The sequence below is a fragment of the Bufo gargarizans genome, chromosome 8, assembly GCF_014858855.1.
Source record: "Bufo gargarizans isolate SCDJY-AF-19 chromosome 8, ASM1485885v1, whole genome shotgun sequence".
Classification (NCBI taxonomy): domain Eukaryota; kingdom Metazoa; phylum Chordata; class Amphibia; order Anura; family Bufonidae; genus Bufo; species Bufo gargarizans.
This window is the reverse complement of record NC_058087.1, coordinates 122,458,163-122,478,071: the sequence shown is the minus strand read 5'-3', so window position 1 is coordinate 122,478,071 and position 19,909 is coordinate 122,458,163. Positions and strand designations below refer to the sequence as shown.

Sequence of the window (19,909 nt, the reverse complement as noted above, 5' to 3'; positions counted from 1 at the left end):
AACGGTTTTTGGGCTTCGCAAATTTCTATAGGAAATTCATTAAAAATGATTCAGTTACTGTAAAACCCCTTACTGACATGACTAGGAAGGGGACTGATTTTTCTAAATGGTCTGACGCCGCTAAAATTGCTTTTTCCTCTCTAAAAGAGAGGTTTACCTCGGCACCTGTACTAGTCCAACCTGATGTCTCCCAGCCTTTTATTGTTGAAGTCGATGCGTCAGAGGTGGGAGTGGGGGCTGTGCTGTCTCAGGGTCCGTCTCCTGGCAAATGGCGTCCTTGTGCTTTCTTTTCTAAAAAACTATCTGCAGCAGAAGAGAACTATGATATTGTCAATAGGGAACTATTAGCTATTAAACTAGCGTTTGAAGAATGGCGTCACTTTTTAGAGGGGGCAATCCACCTCGTCACTGTGATTACGGACCACAAAAACCTTCTGTACCTCGAATCAGCTAAGCGTCTCACCCCTAGACAAGCTAGGTGGTCGCTATTTTTTACCAGGTTTAACTTTGTTATTACCTATCGTCCTGGGGCAAAAAATACCAAGGCTGATGCATTATCTCGTTGTTTCCCTGGAGGGGGTAATGTGAGTGATCTGGTACCCATTCTACAAAGAGGAGTGGTTGTCTCTGCGGTACACTCTGCTCTGGAGGGGAAGGTGTTAGAGGCCCAGGGGGACGCCCCGGTCTCTTGCCCCTCAGAGAAATCGTTTCTTACCGTTGAACCTGCGTTTCGAATTATTAAAGGAACATCATAATTCGGCACTTGCTGGGCACCCGGGTAGTAAAGCAACCTTGGAGCTATTGTCTCGTCTTTTTTGGTGGCCAAGGTTGCGTCAGGATGTAATGGATTTTGTGTCTTCTTGTTCTACTTGTGCGCGCGCGAAAGTCTCTCATACACGTCCTGCAGGGTCTTTATTACCACTTGTCATTCCCAATAGGCCATGGACACATCTGTCAATGGATTTTATCACTGACTTACCTTTGTCTGCGGGTAAAACAGTTATTTTGGTAGTAGTGGACAGGTTTAGCAAAATGGTACACTTCATTGCGTTACCCGCACTACCTAATGCTAAGACTCTTGCTCAGGTATTCATCAGTGAAATCGTGAAGCTTCACGGGGTCCCTTCCGATGTTGTTTCGGATCGGGGTACCCAGTTTATTTCTAAATTTTGGAAAGCTTTTTGTTCCCGTTTGGGGGTACACTTGTCATTTTCCTCAGCTTTCCATCCTCAGTCGAATGGACAGACTGAGCGTACCAACCAAAACCTTGAGACATATCTAAGATGTTTTGTGTCTGAAAACCAAGAGTTGTGGTCATCATATTTACCGTTAGCTGAGTTTGCCATAAATAATCGTCGTCAGGAATCCACTGGCAAGTCACCATTTCTTGGTGCATATGGTTTTCATCCCCAATTCTGTACTTTCAAAGAGGGGGGTCTTCTGGGGTTCCCGAAGAGGAACGGTTTTCGTCATCTCTTTCATCGGTATGGCAGAAGGTGCAAGCTAACTTGAAAAATATGGGAGGTAAATACAAATGCATGGCTGATAAGAGACGGTCGCCAGGTCCGGACCTAGGAGTGAATGACTATGTGTGGTTGTCTACTAGGAATATTAAATTAAAGGTTCCCTCTTGGAAACTGGGTCCTAGGTTCATTGGCCCTTACAAAATTGTAGCCATCATTAACCCCGTGGCTTTTCGCCTGGAGCTACCTCAGACTTTTAAAATCCATAACGTCTTTCATAAGTCGTTACTCAAGAAATATGTTCCACCTCTAGAACCGTCACCGCTGCCACCCCCTCCTGTTGTTGTGGATGGTAATCTAGAGTTTCAGATATCCAAAATTGTTAATTCTCGTCGGGTCCGCCGCTCTCTTCAATATCTGGTGCATTGGAGAGGTTACGGTCCCGAGGAAAGAATGTGGGTTCCTGCGTCTGAGGTAAACGCCGACAGGCTAGTTCGGGCTTTTCATGCCTCTCATCCTGAGAGACCTGGTCCTGAGTGTCCGGAGGCCCCTCGTAGAGAGGGGGGTACTGTCACGAGGGTGTCAAGAACCACGCCTGACTCCGTTATACCCGGGGTCAGGAAGTCGCAGCGGTTGGCTGCGCGCTCTATGTAGAAAGATAGGGCTGTTTCTTTATGGTAGCTTTCTGGGTTTGCTTTGCAACCCTTTTTGGCTCACTCAGGGATCCGTAGCTCCTTCTCCTCAGCTGTTCCTTGTCCAGCACTCCCAACCTCCTTATATTCCCCTCTCCCACTTCTCTGGTTGCCAGATATAGAGCTTCCTGCCTGGACTTCTATACTGACCCACTGGAGCTGTGTTGCTGCGTTCCCTGGTTGTTGTTCCAGAACGTTACCCTCCGGATCCCTGTTGGGCCTTTGTGGTCTGCTGTTGTCGCCCACCTGGGATTATATGTTTGTCTGTATTGTCTGTCCTCTCCTTGGTGTTTTCCTCTTAGTGTCAGTGGTGCGGACTAGAGATCCCACCGCCCCGTTCACTACCTAGGGCTCATCTTAGGGAAAGCCAGGGTTTAGGCACGTGATCGGCGTACGGGTGAGGAACCCGTCTAGGGACGTCAGGGCAGTCAGGTGCCAGCCGCAAGGAGAGTCAGGGGTCACCACCTTTCCCTCTCCCTTGGGCAGGGCCTTCTCTTTTCCCTCTCTTTGCGTGACGCCGGTCATTACAAAAGATACCAGTAATATGTGTTAGCTTATAAGCATAGAAAAGACATCTATTTCTACCTGATAATGCTATAGCTTAGTGGTTTACCCTGCTTGTAGAGATCCCAGGTTCAAATCCCAGAAAAAAAAAAAATTTCTTTATTTTTTTTCTCTTATTCAAAACCATATCAAAAGGCTATACTATAAATATTATTATTATTATTATTAATAATAATATTATTATACAGCCTTACTATAATGAGAATAGAGTTTTGATTTAGTTTTTTTGCTAAAACGTATTACTTATTTATTCACAGGCACAATATATGAGTATAAAGAAACCAGTAATATTTATATGCTTTCTAACAAAAAAAATAAAAAATTATTCTTAATATGATAAGGTCAGAGACTTTTCTAATGGGATAATTGTGGAAGTAAAAAAAAGTTGATATGTTTCCCAAGATTCTAACCTGGGATCTCTACATGCAAAACCAATTACTTAACCTTTAAGCTATTGCATTACCACATAGAGATACATGTTTTTCTATACTTCTATTACTGGTGACATTAGAATCACATATGGTGCTCGTTAATGAAGCAGTGATCTGTAGATGAGCTTTCTGAGCATATCCCAGTGAGGTGAAGCTATAGTACATAGAGTATATGATATTTGCATGCTAGCACAGAGCTCTTGGACAGGGCTCTGCCCTCAGCCTGTATAGCCCTGTCAATTAAGGGGAGGGGGCCGAGTGCAGAGCACAGGGGGTGTTACAAAGCAGTGCTCAGATAATTCATCCCCGCCTCCTGGTGCTAGAAATTCTCATTTGCATATGAATAAAAACTCAGATTTCCCTAATGCCTCTACACCGCCACTGATAGGAGCTTGATCCTGCCTCCCAGGGACAGGAAACAACAGCAGAAGCCCCAAATAAAAAGACACTCCTCCAACCTACTCCAGTTGTTGTTTCCTATCCCTCAGGACGGATGGAAGCCATGTCAGTGCGCTGACTAAAGATTCGGATGCGCTCGGCCTAAGGATCCTTCCCTTTTTTTTGGGAGGGCTGAGCAGGGGACAGAGGCTCCATGTGAAGCATAGGCTCCCCTTCTCTGTCCCTAGGACTAAGTCCCGAGCTGGGCATTCCGGGCTGTAGCACCTCAGGGTAAAGGGGAGCGTCTTGCAGGAGGAATCCTCTGTGGGAAGCAGGATTCCTGTGATGCGCTGCATTGCCTTTCCTCAGCGCACTTCCGGCAGTGGCTGACATTACGCAGGTTGGCCGGCCGGAGGGGGCGTGGCCATGAGGAAGCACAGCGTGCGCTCAGAGCTGGCATGGGGGCAGAGCCAATAGGAGGCGGGTGCTGAGTTCAAATATGGCTCTGCTTTCCCTGGGAAGGAATGCTGTGGCAAGGATCCAGACGTGCTGATCCCGGCAAAGATGTCCTCCACTGATGCTGACGCCCCACGCAGACCTGCTGATCCCTGCAAGGCCCTCAGCCCGGTAAAAGAGGCTGGCCCTGCAAAATCCTCGGGTGTTGAACCCACAAAAAAGAAATGTGTGAGGTGCAGAAAAAAAAACGCTATGTCCACGCTGTACGCAAAAGGTGGTGGTGGAAGATTCACCATCTTTTATGGAAAACCTTAGAACCCTTATTAGGAACGAGATCATTTCAGCAATAGACCCACGTATGGCACACTCCTCTCCCCATCCATCTACTTCAAAATCCGTGGATCCTTCCTCTGAAGTATTTGACTTGGATGAAGGAGAAATTTTCTCTGGTGACTCTGAATCGGCTTCGGACGTCCGTTTTGTCCCCTAGAGGATACAGACTTTCTGTTAAAAACTATTTGGGCTACTATGAAATTAGAAGACACTAAAGAACCCTTATCTATCCCTGACCACATTCAGGGTTTGGGTGAAAAAAGAAGATGGGTATTCCCTATTCATGATAATATTGTATAAAGGACATTATATCTAGGGAATGGAAAGACCCAGAGAAGAGACCCGTTATTTCAAGAGCCTTCAAACGAAAATATGAGTTTGCAGATTCTGATTGTGAAACATGGGAAAGAACCCCCAGGATTGATGCCCCGATAGCTAAAATTTCCCCCAAATCCTCCCTCCCCTTTGAAGACATTGGGTTACTGAAGGACCCCATGGACCAAAAATGTGACAGTCTTCTTAAAATTTATTGGGAAACGGAATCGGCTATGTTCAGACCGGCTATCGCAGCCACCTGCGCCGCTAGGTCTCTTTCTGTCTGGATCAATCAGATAGAAAATCACTTAGCAGCTGGTACTCACCAGGAGGAAATTATATCCTCTCTCAGGTTTTTGAAGCAGGCCTCAAACTTTTTGGCGGATGCTTCTGCTGATCTGGTGAGACTCTCGGCCAGGTCTACAGCTCTATCGAATGCTACCCGTAGAGCAATATGGTTGAGATCCTGGTCGGGGGATGCGGGCTCAATGAGTCGCCTTTGTGCTAGTCCCTTTGAGGGGGATAGACTATTTGGATCCGCATTTAGTGATGGCCTTGCGGTTCGCTCGGCGGTCGTTTCACGGCGAACTTTGCTCGTTCGCGATTCGCCGAACATGCAAACATATGGTGATGTCCACCAGCGCCATATTCTTTTGCATTGCACCAAACTTTGACCCATGACATTTCCATCAGGTGGGACAGGACAGCCAATTGAGACGTTTCAGCACATGGACACCCCCCCACTCTATCAAGGAACTTGATCTGGTAGACATTTTACATTCTGTGTTTTGCCAGTGTAGGTAGAGGTTGCGTTGTGGAGCAGGGACAGGCTGTTAGGAACACCAAACGCTAGCTAATAGGGCCAAAAAAGTCCTTTTAAGGACTAGTATAGGTGTGTGTCACGGCTGTAAGTGAGCAACAAGAGCCTACACAGTGACTAGCAACTGACCGGACCCAAACTAGGGAGGATAAAGGGTGACCCCTGTCAGACCCTAAAAGCTCTCCCTAAGCTGCTATGCACATGTCCAGATCCAGATGGTGGATCGAGACATGCCCGCGTACCTAAGGCTGATGACCACTGAAACCCCTACAATAGTGGAAGGGGCACGGCCACCGGTGCCCTGCTCAGTATATGGACGGAACCGGGGTCGCCTCAGATCCAGTCAGCAAAGAAACAGAAACACTCAATGTCTGAACACTTAACTGAAGGAGCTGCAGCTGCAGTGAAAACAGATCCAAAGTCAGCAGACAATATCCGAAGTACTTGCTTCAGCAGAACACAGATCCAGTGAAAAGATATCACACAGGTGAAGATACTCAAGCGAGAGATACAGCTCAAATGAAAAGTATAATCCGCACCTCTACAAAGGAGGAGGGGTGATTTAAAGGCAGCGAAATCAAACACAGGAGGGACAGCTGGGAGGAAGGAAACAGAAAGTAAAGACCTCATCACAGGGGCGGAGAAACAGGGCAGAGGGAACTCCTCCAAGCTCTAGTAGTGACATCATCACAGGGGTGGAGAAACAGAGCTATGAGAACGTCTCAAAGCTCTGGTAGTGACAGTACCCCCCCCCCCCCTCTACGGGTAGACTCTGGACACCCAGGACCCACCTTCTCAGGATGAGCCCTATGAAATGCCCTGATGAGGCGAGTGGCTTTAATGTCCGACACCGGAACCCACATCCTCTCCTCAGGACCATAATCCTTCCAATGAACGAGGTACTGAAGAGAACCGCGGACAATGCGAGAGTCCACAATTCTGGAAACCTCAAACTCCAGATTGCCATCAACCAAAATCGGAGGAGGAGGCAAAGAGGAAGGTACCGTGGGCTGGACATATGGTTTTAAAAGAGCCCTGTGAAATACATTATGTATCTTCCAAACCCGTGGAAGATCAAGACGGAAGGCAACAGGATTGACGACTGACAAGATTTTATAAGGCCCAATAAACTTGGGACCCAATTTCCAGGAGGGAACATTCAGTTTAATATTTCTTGTAGACAACCACACCAGATCACCCACATTCAGGTCCGGACCAGGCATACGTCTCTTATCAGCCACACGCTTATATTTCTCACTCATCTTTCTAAGATTACTCTGAATCTTTTGCCAAATGGTAGACAAAGACGAGGAAAATCTCTCCTCCTCAGGCAAACCAGAGGGAGCCCCTCCCGAGAATGTCCCAAACTGCGGATGGAACCCATATGCACCATAGAATGGTGACTTATCAGAAGATTCCTGACGACGGTTGTTCAGAGCAAACTCAGCAAGAGGGAGAAATGAACACCAATCATCCTGGTTCTCTGCCACAAAACAGCGCAAATATGTCTCCAGATTCTGGTTGACGCGTTCAGTCTGACCATTCGACTGTGGGTGAAAAGCAGAAGAGAAGGACAGCCGAACCCCCAGGCGAGAACAGAAATCCTTCCAGAATCTGGACACAAACTGCGTGCCTCTATCGGAAACAATATCCGAGGGAATGCCATGCAATTTAACAATATGGTCGACAAAAGCTTGCGCCAACGTTTTAGAACTGGGTAAACCAGGGAAGGGTACGAAATGAGCCATCTTGCTAAAACGGTCCACCACCACCAGGATCACCGACTTCCCTGAGGAACGAGGAAGATCCGTGATAAAGTCCATGGAGAGGTGTGTCCAAGGACGGGAAGGTATGGGTAACGGGAGAAGGGGACCTGAAGGCCCTGAACGAGGGACCTTAGCGCACGTCTCACAAGCAGCCACAAAACCCTCCACTGACTTACGAAGAGCCGGCCACCAAAATCTCAGCAATGAGATCTACCGTGGCTCTACTCCCGGGGTGACCAGCAAGAACAGTATCATGATGCTCCTTGAAGAGTTTGTGACGTAACTCAGGAGGCACAAACAACTTCCCAGGAGGACAACGGGCAGGTACCTCAGTCTGGGCAGCCTGGACCTCGGCCTCCAAATCAGAATACAGAGCAGAAACAACCACCCCCTCCGCCAAAATGGGACCCGGGTCCTCGGAGTTTCCTCCTCCCGGAAAACAGCGAGAGAGAGCATCAGCCTTCACATTTTTGATCCCAGGGCGGAATGTAACGAAAAAAATTTAATCTGGAGAAGAACAGAGACCATCTGGCCTGTCTCGGATTCATACGCCTGGCCGACTCCAAGTACGCCAGATTCTTATGGTCGGTAAAAACGGTGATAGGGTGCCTGGCCCCCTCCAACCAATGGCGCCATTCCTCGAAAGCCAACTTGATGGCCAACAACTCCCTATCTCCCACATCATAGTTTCTCTCTGCCGGGGAGAGTTTTTTAGAGAAAAAGGCACAGGGTCGCCACTTGGCAGGAGAAGGGCCCTGGAACAAAACTGCACCCACACCCACCTCGGAAGCATCCACCTCAACAATAAAAGGTAAGGAAACATCGGGATGCACCAAGACGGGAGCAGACGCAAAACTCTCTTTAATCTTAGAAAAAGCTGCAAGCGCCTCCTCCGACCAAGAGGAAAAATCCGTCCCCTTTTTTGTCATGTCAGTGAGGGGTTTGACAACAGAGGAATAATTCAAAATGAACTTTCTGTAATAGTTTGCAAAACCCAGAAAGCGCATCAATGCCTTCTGATTCTCAGGAAGCTCCCACTCCAGCACAGCACGGACCTTCTCCGGATCCATGCGAAAACCAGAAGCAGAGAGGAGAAAACCCAGAAATTGAATCTCCGATACCATAAAAACACATTTCTCCTAGCTTGTCGTACAATTTATTCTCCCGCAGAATCCGCAGAACCTGAAAAAGATGATCCTGATGGGTCTGAACATCAGGGGAAAAAATCAAAATATCATCAAGATACACCAATACATATTTCCCCATTAAATGGTAGAAAATACTGTTAACAAAATGCTGAAAGACGGCCGGAGCATTCATCAGGCCGAAAGGTATAACGAGATTCTCAAAATGCCCGTTAGGGGTATTAAAGGCCGTTTTCCATTCATCCCCCTCTCTGACCCTGACCAGGTTGTACGCGCCTCTCAAATCCAATTTGGAAAAAACCTTGGCCCCAACAATTTGGTTGAAGAGGTCCGGGATCAGAGGAAGGGGATAAGGATCGCGAATCGTGATACGGTTCAGCTCCCTAAAATCTAGGCAAGGTCTCAGACAAAAAAAAAAACAGCGGCAACAGGTGATTTAGAGGTACGAATATGCCCCTTATCGAGACTCTCAGAGATATAAGTTTGCATTGCGATTCTTTCCGGTTGTGAGAGATTGTAGAGGCGTGCTTTTGGCAGCTTGGCGCCGGGAATGAGGTTAATGGGACAGTCAAACTCCCGGTGAGGAGGTAGCTCCTGAACACCGCTCTCGGAAAACACGTCCGAGAAATCAGAGAGAAATGATGGCACCGTTTTAGTAGACACCTCTGCAAGACAATTCTCTCTACAAAACTCACTCCACTCATTTATTTGCCTTCCTTGCCAATCAATAGTGGGGTTATGTCTAGTGAGCCAGGGTAACCCCAAAACTAGAGGAGAAGGCAATCCGTTAAGGACAAAACAAGATATATCCTCCACATGAGTGTCACCTACCGCTAACCGGATATTGTGAACAATGCCCTTCAGGGATCTCTGTGAGAGTGGAGCAGAGTCAATAGCAAAAACAGGTATATCCTTTTCTAATGTGCAAACCTGAAAACCGTGCATGGCTACAAATTGAGTATCAATAAGATTGACGGCCGCTCCACTATCGACAAAAATTTCACAAGAAATGACTTTGCTCCCTGGCAGAAAGGAGAAAACGGGAACTGCAGGTCAGAGGAAAAGCATCAATTCCTACATCAACTTTGCCCAAAGTAGCAGATGAAGCAGAGTTTGATGATTTACCTTTTGAGGTTTTTCTCTTATTATAACTCTTAGTACAGTTCCAGAATTTCCTAGACGGACAAACATTTGCCAAATGACCTATGCCCCCACAACAAAAACACACCATTCTCTGAGGACTAAATCCTCTTTTATCAGGGGCAAGTCGACCTAGCCGCATGGGCTCCTCCACAGAGGGAACCGAGAGAGGATGAGGCCCCTGCACACTGAATGAGTCCGCACCACTGCCCCTAGACTGAAAATGACTGGACAGAGAGGTCTTGTTTCTTTCTCTTAGACGCCTGTCAAGGCGTACCGCCAATGACATGGCAGACTCTAAGGACGTTGGTCTCTCATGGAAAGCAAACGCATCTTTCAATCTCTCTGAGAGACCATGAGAGAACTGACTCCGGAGTGCAGCATCATTCCAACCTGAATCAGCTGCCCATCTCCGAAATTCAGAACAATAAAGCTCCGCAGACAGTTTGTTCTGGCATAAAAAACTTAAGTTAGATTCGGCCAGAGCAACACGATCCGGGTCATCATATATCTGCCCCAGGGCCACAAAAAATCTTTCCACGGATCGAAGGGAGGGATCCCCCGATGGCAACAAAAAAGCCCAAGTCTGAGCATTACCCCTGAGCAGGGAGATGACAATCCTCACCCTCTGTTCCTCATTACCAGAGAAATGGGGACACAAGCAAAAATGGAGTTTGCATTCCTCTCTGAAACTAACAAAATTCTCACTGTCCCCGGAGAACGTTTCCAGAAGTGAGACCTTTGGCTCGCAACAGACTCCATGGGCCGGAGCAGAGCCCAATGCTTGAAGCTGAGTCATAGATTGACGGAGATCAGCTACCTCCAAAGAAAGACCCTGCATGCGGTCAACTAGGTCAGAAAGCGGATCCATGTAAAAAAAGGTTGGTTTGGCGGATTATAATGTCACGGCTGTAAGTGAGCAACAAGAGCCTACACAGTGAATAGCAACTGACCGGACCCAAACTAGGGAGGATAAAGGGTGACCCCTGTCAGACCCTAAAAGCTCTCCCTAAGCTGCTATGCACATGTCCAGATCCAGATGGTGGATCGAGACATGCCCGCGTACCTAAGGCTGATGACCACTGAAACCCCTACAATAGTGGAAGGGGCACGGCCACCGGTGCCCTGCTCAGTATATGGACGGAACCGGGACCGCCACGGATCCAGTCAGCAAATAAACAGAAACACACAATGTCTGAACACTTAACTGAAGGAGCTGCAGCTGCAGTGAAAACAGATCCAGACAGTCAGCAGACAATATCCGAAGTACTTGCTTCAGCAGAACACAGATCCAGTGAAAAGATATCACACAGGTGAAGATACTCAAGCGAGAGATACAGCTCAAATGAAAAGTATAATCCGCACCTCTACAAAGGAGGAGGGGTGATTTAAAGGCAGCAAAATCAAACACAGGAGGGACAGCTGGGAGGAAGGAAACAGAAAGTAAAGACCTCATCACAGGGGCGGAGAAACAGGGAAGAGGGAACTCCTCCAAGCTCTAGTAGTGACATCATCACAGGGGTGGAGAAACAGAGCTGTGAGAACGTCTCAAAGCTCTGGTAGTGACAGTGTGCTATCGATGGGTGTGATATACTTTTAATATACTTTCTAACATACAAAGTATATAGTGCATTTGTATTGGCTAGCAGTTGTGTGTGGTTCTGCTGCGATACTGCAGCTATATAGAGGGACATAAGCTATTGGAACAACTAATTGCAACGGGTGTGATATACCTGTTGCCCCAAATAAACAGGGTGGTGTGATATAACTGTTGTGGCAAAAATAATAATTGAGGGGTGCGATTAAGGGGTTTGATATACCGGCTTCCACCAAATATTAATTGAGGCCTGCGATATACCTGCTTTCGCAAAATACTAATTAGGGGTTTGATATACCTGTTTCCACCAAATATTGATTGAGGCCTGAGATAAACTTGATTCCACAAAATACAGATTAAGGGGTTCGATATACCTGTTTCCACCAAATATTTCCACCTGCGATATACCTGCTTCCACAAATACTGCTCTTCTCTAGGGACTTAGGCACAGGGTCATTTTGAAAATGACAGGCAGAGGAAGAGGCAGGCCGTTCCGCAGGGGTGGTTGGGGTTAGGCATGTGCACCAGGCCAGAGCCTAAGTGGGAAGTTGGAGAAGGTGCATGCGATTACTTCAAAGGGCGCACCAGAGTTGGTTAAGTGGCTCACTCAGCCTTCCGCTTTTGTACCCTCCTCATCCTCTGTATGTGCACCCTCCTCACTCTCTGCTGTGTGCACCCCCAAATACACCACCACCAAAGCCCCTCCACTCAAGTCAGAGGAATTATTTTCCCATCCATTCCCAGACCTTACTGATGCGCAGCCATTCTTGACATCAGATGAGGAAGCAATGCACACCTATAGCAACCAGCTCAAAGATAAGTATGAGTGCTACGCCTACATACCAAATAGCAACACCAAAGAGAAAAAAGCATAGTGCAGTATGCCAGATCATGCAGGGGAATTATGTGTGAGGTCACGGTGTGAGCAATAGGTGGGCCGAGGTAAATACAGTTCTGGTTACTCAAGGTTATGTTGTCCCTGGGCAGACTCGCATAAGTGAAAAGGAGAACGGCACAAGGATTCTCTGGGGCACACTCTGGTGCAAGGGACACTGGCCAGATTTGAGTTTGAGGTGCCCTTGGTGGTCTGTATTAATGTGCCAGTGGCAATGTCCCTTGTATTCGTGACGCCAGTACCTTTTATATAGAGGTACAACCATTTACTATAGTGTTAATAGAGGAACTGAGTCTGAGGCAAGCAGGGTGAAACTTCAAATGTCTCTTTACTGATGATGACCCTTGATTACAATACATCCATAGGCATTAAACAGTCTCTTGATACAATCCGGCATTAAGCACAATCTCCCATGCATATGGGGAAAGGGAAATGCAAATCCTCAATTAAGTACAGGCTCTTGTAATACATAAGAAAACTACTGCTCAGACTAGGCTGGTAATAATGAAAGGTCTTACACTGGTAACAACTCCGGCCTGATTCTAATCCTTGATTAAAAAGGTGCTTTTCTGAATCCTAAAACTTCTATTCCAATGTTGTTCTGACAGTTGGCCTGACTGTCCTCAGGATTTAAACTGGAGATGTAGATGCTTCAAACTAATGACTATCTTGCTAATCCTTTGTTTTGCATAAATGTGATAATTCCTTAAATACTCGGCTGCATACAGTTTAGACATTGGTCTAAACTGTATGCGAACTAAAGTTGGACGAACTCTGTCTGATAGTCCGCAAGCATGGTCACGGCGAGCATACCCCGATCATCTGCCTCACGGAAACATGGCTGCATGATGACATCACGGATAACGCTCTCCATCTCCACGGATTTAACTTTGTTCGTGCGGACCGCGTACCATCCCTTTCGGGGAAGTCCAAAGGCGGCGGCATCTGCTTCTACATCAGTGCTACCTGGTGCCCTAATGTCTCCCTCTTAGAACGGATATGCACTGCGAACCTTGAGGCGCTCCTCATCTGCAGGCCGGCCTACTCGCCAAGGGAGTTCTCTTCGTACGTGCTGGTGGGTGTTTACATCCCCCCCGACGCTGACACCGGTAATGCTCTACAGGCCCTCAGCGATACCATCACAAACTGAGAGTCGGCCCTTCCTGGCTCACTGTTCATCGTGTTGGGTGATTTTAATAAAGCGGACCTCCGTCGTGTCCTACCACGCTACTCCCAGCACATTGATTGTCCCACGAGACTCTCGAACACCTTGGATCATTGTTACACGCCTCTAAGGAAAGCGTACAAAGCCGTCCCGAGAGCCGCATTAGGCTCATCCGACCACTGCCTTGCCAATCTGGTCCCCTCCTACAGACGTCGCCTAGAGTCATCGAAACCGATCCGTAGAACTTCCAGAGTGTGGTCCGAGGAGGCCAAGCTACAACTACAGGCCTGTTTTGACTGCACAGACTTGGGAGCCCTAGAAGAGAATGACCTGGACACCTGGGCGGATGTTGTCTCCTCGTACATCAGTTTCTGCGAAGACTCCTGTGTCCCCTCAAGATCTTACACGATTTACCCAAATGACAAACTGTGGTTCACAAACATGCTCAAACAACTACGCAGGTACAAGGAGACAGCGCATAAATCCGGTAATCAATTAGAATACAGACTGGCCAAAAACTGCCTTAATCGGGAACTGCATGTGGCGAAACGGGCATACCCGGAACGCATCCACCATTCCTTGCGCTCAAACAACCGGAGGGCGGTCTGGAAGGGCCTTAGGTCCGCGACCAACTACAAACCCCCCCCCCCCCCCCGGCGCTCACCACCCCTCGTCAGGCGCTGGTAGAGGAGCTGGGCAGGTTCTACTGCAGATTCGAGACCTCGACCGAGGGTGATGTAACTCGTACAATGCCCCCCAGAGTGGGCACCCCAGTCCCGGCTACCACATTATCTGGCTCGCTCGCTGACTTTCGCTGATCCACCTACAGTGAATGTGACTTCGGTTCGCACCCTGCTGTCCAAGCTAAATGCGAGTAAAGCCCCTGGTCCCGATGGTGTCACTCCTGCATGCCTGAGATATTGCTCAGTCCAACTGGCCCCGGCCCTCACCCAAATCTTTGACAGATCCCTTAAGGAGGGACATGTCCCCGCCTGCTTTAAGATCTCAACTATCATCCCTGTGCCGAAGAAACAGGGCGTTTCTGATCTAAACAACTTCCGGCCCGTGGCGCTGACTTCGGTGGTCATGAAGGCCCTAGAGAAGGTGGTCCTCTCCATCCTGAAGACCGCCACTCTGGACCTGCTGGACCCTCTGCAATTCGCCTACAGGGCAAACAGATCCACTGACGATGCGATTAACATGTGCCTAGAATACGTCACTGAACACCTCGACAAACCCAACACATACGCTAGAATCCTCCTTCTAGACTTCAGCTCAGCTTTGAATACCATCTCCCCCAGCATCCTACAGAGGAACCTTACGGCACTTGATGTCCATCCAACACTACGACATTGGATCATGGACTTTCTCACTAACAGGTCCCAGGTCGTCAGATTAGGCAATCTGACCTCCAAACCGAGGGTCACCAACACTGGCGCCCCTCAGGGATGTGTACTATCGCCGTTCCTGTTCTCTCTGTACACGAACGAGTGCAGATCGGAGGAGGCCTCAGTTAAAGTCATCAAGTTCGCTGATGACACCACACTTGTGGGCCTGATTAGCGACAGCGATGAGCAGGCCTACCGTAAGGAAATTGACAGGATCAGCAACTGGTGCGGCGCGCACAACCTGGTCCTAAACACCACAAAGACGGTCGAGCTGGTCGTTGACTTCAGGAAGGGAAGGGTAGTCCCCCCCCCGACCCATATAGACGGATCTGAAGTCGCAAGGGTACCCAGTGCCCGCCTCCTAGGCACGACAATCTCTGAAGACCTATCCTGGCGTCCCAACATCTCGTCCATCATAAAGAAGGCTCACCAGCGGCTCTATTTCCTTCGACAACTGAGGAAGTTCTGCATGGCTCAGGACCTACTGAAGTCCTTCTACTCCTGTACCATCGAGTCGGTATTGTGCTCGTCCCTTCTGGTGTGGTATGCCGGCTCATCAGCCAGTGACAAGCGCAAACTACAAAGGGTCATCAGCTCGGCGGAGAGAACTACTCGACTGCCACTACCATCCCTTGACTCTATCTTCTCCAACAGACTGCGCTCCAGGGCTCTGAAAATATTCAATGACCACTCCCATCCGGGCCATCATCTCTTCAGACGTCTAAAGTCCGGCCGCAGGTATCAGGCCATCCCTGCAAGGACATCGAGGAGGCTGAACACTTTCTTCCTAACGGCCGTCAGACTGCTGAACTCATCACGCCCCATCTCCCGCCCATAATCCCTCCCTCGCCCCTAATGTGCCCATTGCTTAACCCCCCCTTCCACCCCCTAGTTACTATGCCTGTACCTGTGCCTAACCCAATTCCGAGCACGATCGACTGTGTCGTGTTTGGCGAATAAAGCTAATTCTGATTCTGAATAAAGCTAATTCTGATTCTGGAGGAGCGATCTATAGTAGTGGATTGCTCACCTCTAGGAAGAATACTTGCAGGCCTTAACCCTGGGTTATGGAACCGACAGGGACAGAGTAGAGAGGCTAGAAAGATACCTCCCTCCAGATATTCAGCTACATCGCTGTTGCTTTCTTGAAGGCTCATGAGAGAACTGTATTCAACTAAACTCTCACTTGGATTTACCTGAGCTCATCTGCACTGGTTAGGATTTACCTCAACCAGGTACTGAACTACTCAGCACAGCACACAACTGCACAGGACACATGACTGCACTGCACAGCCTAATTTAGGTCTGAGCTAAGATATTTCTACACACTCACACTGCTCCATCCTGTGGAGAATCGAGTGTAGTGCACCCTGACTAGGCCTGTATAAAGGATATTTGCATGTAAAATTACATTGTGACATGGAGAATATGACAGGAACTAAAATACAAAATACAGGCATATCACATGATATTAATACATGATAAAAACACGTTTGTGGGGCCCACGGCTACTTGAGTGGGACGCTGCAATAGCACAACTAATGATAAAGGTACCTTTAAAGGTGGTGGTGCATACAGATGGGGATCCTGACTAATGGTCCCAACATCTAGGAAAATGCAAAAAATCTGCAGCACTCGCCAGTGTGGAAAATCAGGTGGTGATTTATTCACAAATGAGCATGGTAAAAGCGACGTTTCGACCTTCATCGGTCTTTCTCAAGCAAGGTATTAAATAGGTCATGGAAGGTACAAAGTGAATAGGTGATAAATACCCAATCAGGTGTAAAATACTAAATATTGACCTAAGACCCATAAAATGTTTAACTAAGCCAGATACAAATACATATATAAAGTGCATTGTGCAGAGTACAGAGAAATAGCAGTGTAAATTAACAAAATAATAAATAAATAATTACGTAATAAGTACCAGAGTGATGATCCGCAGCCCCGACGCGCGTTTCACATAAGCTACAGCTGCCACCCCGCGGTCTGACGATAGTACCCAGATCAGCCCAAGGAGAGAGGTCCATGCTGTTGCTGCCTACTCCGAGATCTCAAATGTCAGTGGTGGGGAAGGTGACGATGATGACGTGTCGATGGATGTCACGTGGGTGCCCACAAGAGAGGAAGTGGAGGGGAGTTTAGAGGGAGAGACAGAGCAGCAGAGAGGGAGGAGAAGCAGGCAGAGCTCGCAGGGCTCAGGAGGCAAAAAGCAGGCTGCAAATGTATCTGGAGCGAGCCATCCACCATGCACGGTCACTTCTGGCGCTCCCAGGACACATGGCTCCACAGTGTGGGCTTTTTTTATCGTCTCAGCTGCTGACAATAGTGTTGCCATCTGCATCCTGTGCTGTCAACGCATAAGTCGCGGTAAGCCCAACTCTTACCTAAGAATGACCACCTTAAGAAGGCACCTGGCCTCCCATCACCGAGCCCAGTGGGAGCAACGCCATCAGAACCCTCAAAGCCACACTCCCAGAGCTCCATGTCCCGCCTCTTCTCCTCTCTCCTCCATTTATCCTCCACTCCACCTTCCACCGTGCCGTTGTCACGTTCATCTGGCAGAAGGCAGGCTTCCGTGGCCCTAATGTTCGAGCATAAAAAGGTGATGACGGGTTTTACGTGCACAGAAAAAAATAACTATGACACACACACTGGAGTCAAAGCAAATTCTCATTTATTACAGGAAGTACTTATAAAAAGCATAAAGGGCAAGGACTAGTACTGGGTGGCAATGTACTTAGACCCCCGGTACAAACACAAAATGGCATCACAGAGGGCTGTCAGAATGCAGTATTTCCAGGCCTTACTGTGAGAGATGCTGCATTCTGCTGTTGCAGGCGCTGGCAGAGGAATTTCCACCCACACCGAAACAGGTGCGGGTACCAATCCTACTGCTCCTGCAAAAATAGGGCGGTTTGAAGATGTGTTTGTCACTTCGGATATGAATCATTCTTGCAGCCAACCCATCCACAGCCACCCTCCGGATCTATCCTCAGGGAATGCCTAGACCGACAGGTGTCTGACTACATCGTGTTAACGGCTGATGTGGATGCTCTGAGAAGCGAGGAACCCCTGGACTACTGGGTGTGCAGGCTTGACCTGTGGCCAGAGCTGGCACAATTTGCCATGGAACTCATGACTTGCCCTTGTCCAGTGTCCTGTCCGAAAGGATGTTCAGCGCAGCAGGGAGGATTGTGACTGATAAGCGCACTCGCCTTGTGTGGACTACCTCACATTGAATGAGGCATGGATCTCAGAGGAATTCAACACCTGTGACGACCACGTGTAATCAAATTTCCTCATGCCAGCCCACACATATCTGCCACCACTCAGAACAAAGAATGGTCAGGTGAATGCCCAATTTTTGGGGCCTGTACTGGCCTACAGTAAATTTTTATCCAGTGGCCGCCTATTGTTCCTCCAGCCACATAATCACAAGTTATTTTCTGTCAGGGTGAATGCCTAATTTTTGGGGCCTGTACTCCCGTGGCCTAAAATAAAATTTTTGAGAGCATGGCCCCTGATTAAAATACATATTTTTTGTGGAAATTTATGCCAATGATCTCCCTCTGGTATGTCACTCTCCATGTTGTGGTACTATTTGTGCACTTCTAGTAAATATTTGGTGGCTCCAAATATGACCTGTAGGTTTTTAAGGTTTGCCTGCCATTAAAATCAATGGGGCCCGCCGCGAATGCAAGGTTTGCGAACATTTGATTGCGAACACCCGTTCGCGAACCATCCCAGCCAATGTTTGTCCATCACTATCCGCATTAGACAATATCTTGGATAAGACCTTAGACAGAAAAAATGGTTTCCTTCTGAATCCTGTTTTTTCCATCAAAGAAAAAAAAAATGTTTCCAAAACAGGTTCAAGCAGACGCAAAACAAAAAGGAGTCTTCAGGTAAATGGTAATCTTCTAGAGGCCGGGGTAGGGGTTTCTTATTCATTCCCAACTCCTCTTCCAAGAAATCCCAATGATGCCAGAAGTCCAGTAGGGAGCAGGCTTTCAGTGTTCAGCCAGGCTTGGGGTTGTATAGGAGCCTCTATCTGGGTCCTAAAACAAATAAGATCAGGTCACAAATTAGAGTTCCGTTCCCTGCCACCCTCAAGATTCCTTGCCAACAAGGTTTTTTCAGATCCCCTCAAACAGGAGGCCCTAGAGTCAGAGGTTTCTTCCCTATTAGAAAAACTGGTCATTTCAGAAGTTCCGATAACCCAGCGGGGTCAGGGGGTCTACTCTCCCCTATTTCTTATAAAAAGTGGGAAGTTCAGAACAATATTCAATCTGAAGAACCTAAATCACCTGGTCATTTACAAAAAATTTCAAAATGGAATCAATAAAATCTGCATTAAATCTCCTCTTTCAGGATTATTACATGGTAACAGTCGATCTGGCGGATGCCTAGTATCTTGTCCAATTCACAACGAGAGTCAATTAAATATCTCAGGTTCGCTGTCTAGATAAAGGGAAAGCTCTGTCATTTCCAATATCAGACTTTACCTCTCTACCAGAAAGTAGGGCGTCTACTTGCTGGTAGCCGCCGCATCCTCCTTTCAAAAAAACGCCCCCTCCTCCTGCTGATTGACAGGGCCAGCGAGTGTTCTCCTCCTCCGGCTGGCCCTGTCTGCAATTCCTCAGTGCGCCTGCACTTCCTCAGTGCGCCTGCGCTGATGACGTCTTCTCTTTCGGGTTACGTCATCGGCGCAGGTGCACTAAGGAAGTGCTGAGAAAGCGAGCGTCCTTCTCTCAGAGCGTCTGCGCCGAATGAGGTGCAGGCGCGGGATTTGAATTGCAAACAGGGCCAGCCGGAGGAGGTGAGCACTCGCTGGCCCTGTCAATCAGCAGGAGGAGGGGGCGTTTTTTTTAAAGGAGGATGCGGCGGCTACCAGCAAGTAGACGCCCTACTTGCTGTTAGAGAGGTAATTTACATATTATAAAAGTGCCGTTTTTAAACAAACTAGCCAACAGAAAAGGGTAAGAGCCCTATATATTGAAAAATCGCAGTATAAGGATTTTAGTTAGCCTAAAAAAAAATTATAGATTTTGGGGGGTGACAGAAGCCCTTTAAGAGCAGACTAGACTGGTAGAAAGTGTGCCAAATTTATGACAATGGCTCTTGCTGTATGATAGATTTGGTGAATCTTGCAAGACATATTAGACACTTTTCCTTATATCACTTCTTTGCTCACTTTAAGCCACTATTTTGGCATAGTTTTGGTGCATGCTAAATTTTGGCGCGTTCGGCTTAGTAAATCTCCCCTGCTGTATAGATGAGAGGAGTGCTTCTCACCCCCTCCTTCCACCCCTCTCACCAGTGACTGACTGCTCTGTATTGGCACAATCCTTAGAGTTT

General features: G+C 47.8%; 1 protein-coding gene across 1 annotated transcript in view; it reads left to right on the top strand.

Annotated features, from left to right (window-relative positions):
• LOC122944426 (sphingosine-1-phosphate lyase 1-like) overlaps positions 1 to 19,909 on the top strand; it is a 193,223-nt gene that overhangs the window by 54,554 nt on the left and 118,760 nt on the right. The gene's annotated exons all lie outside the window — the stretch shown is intronic.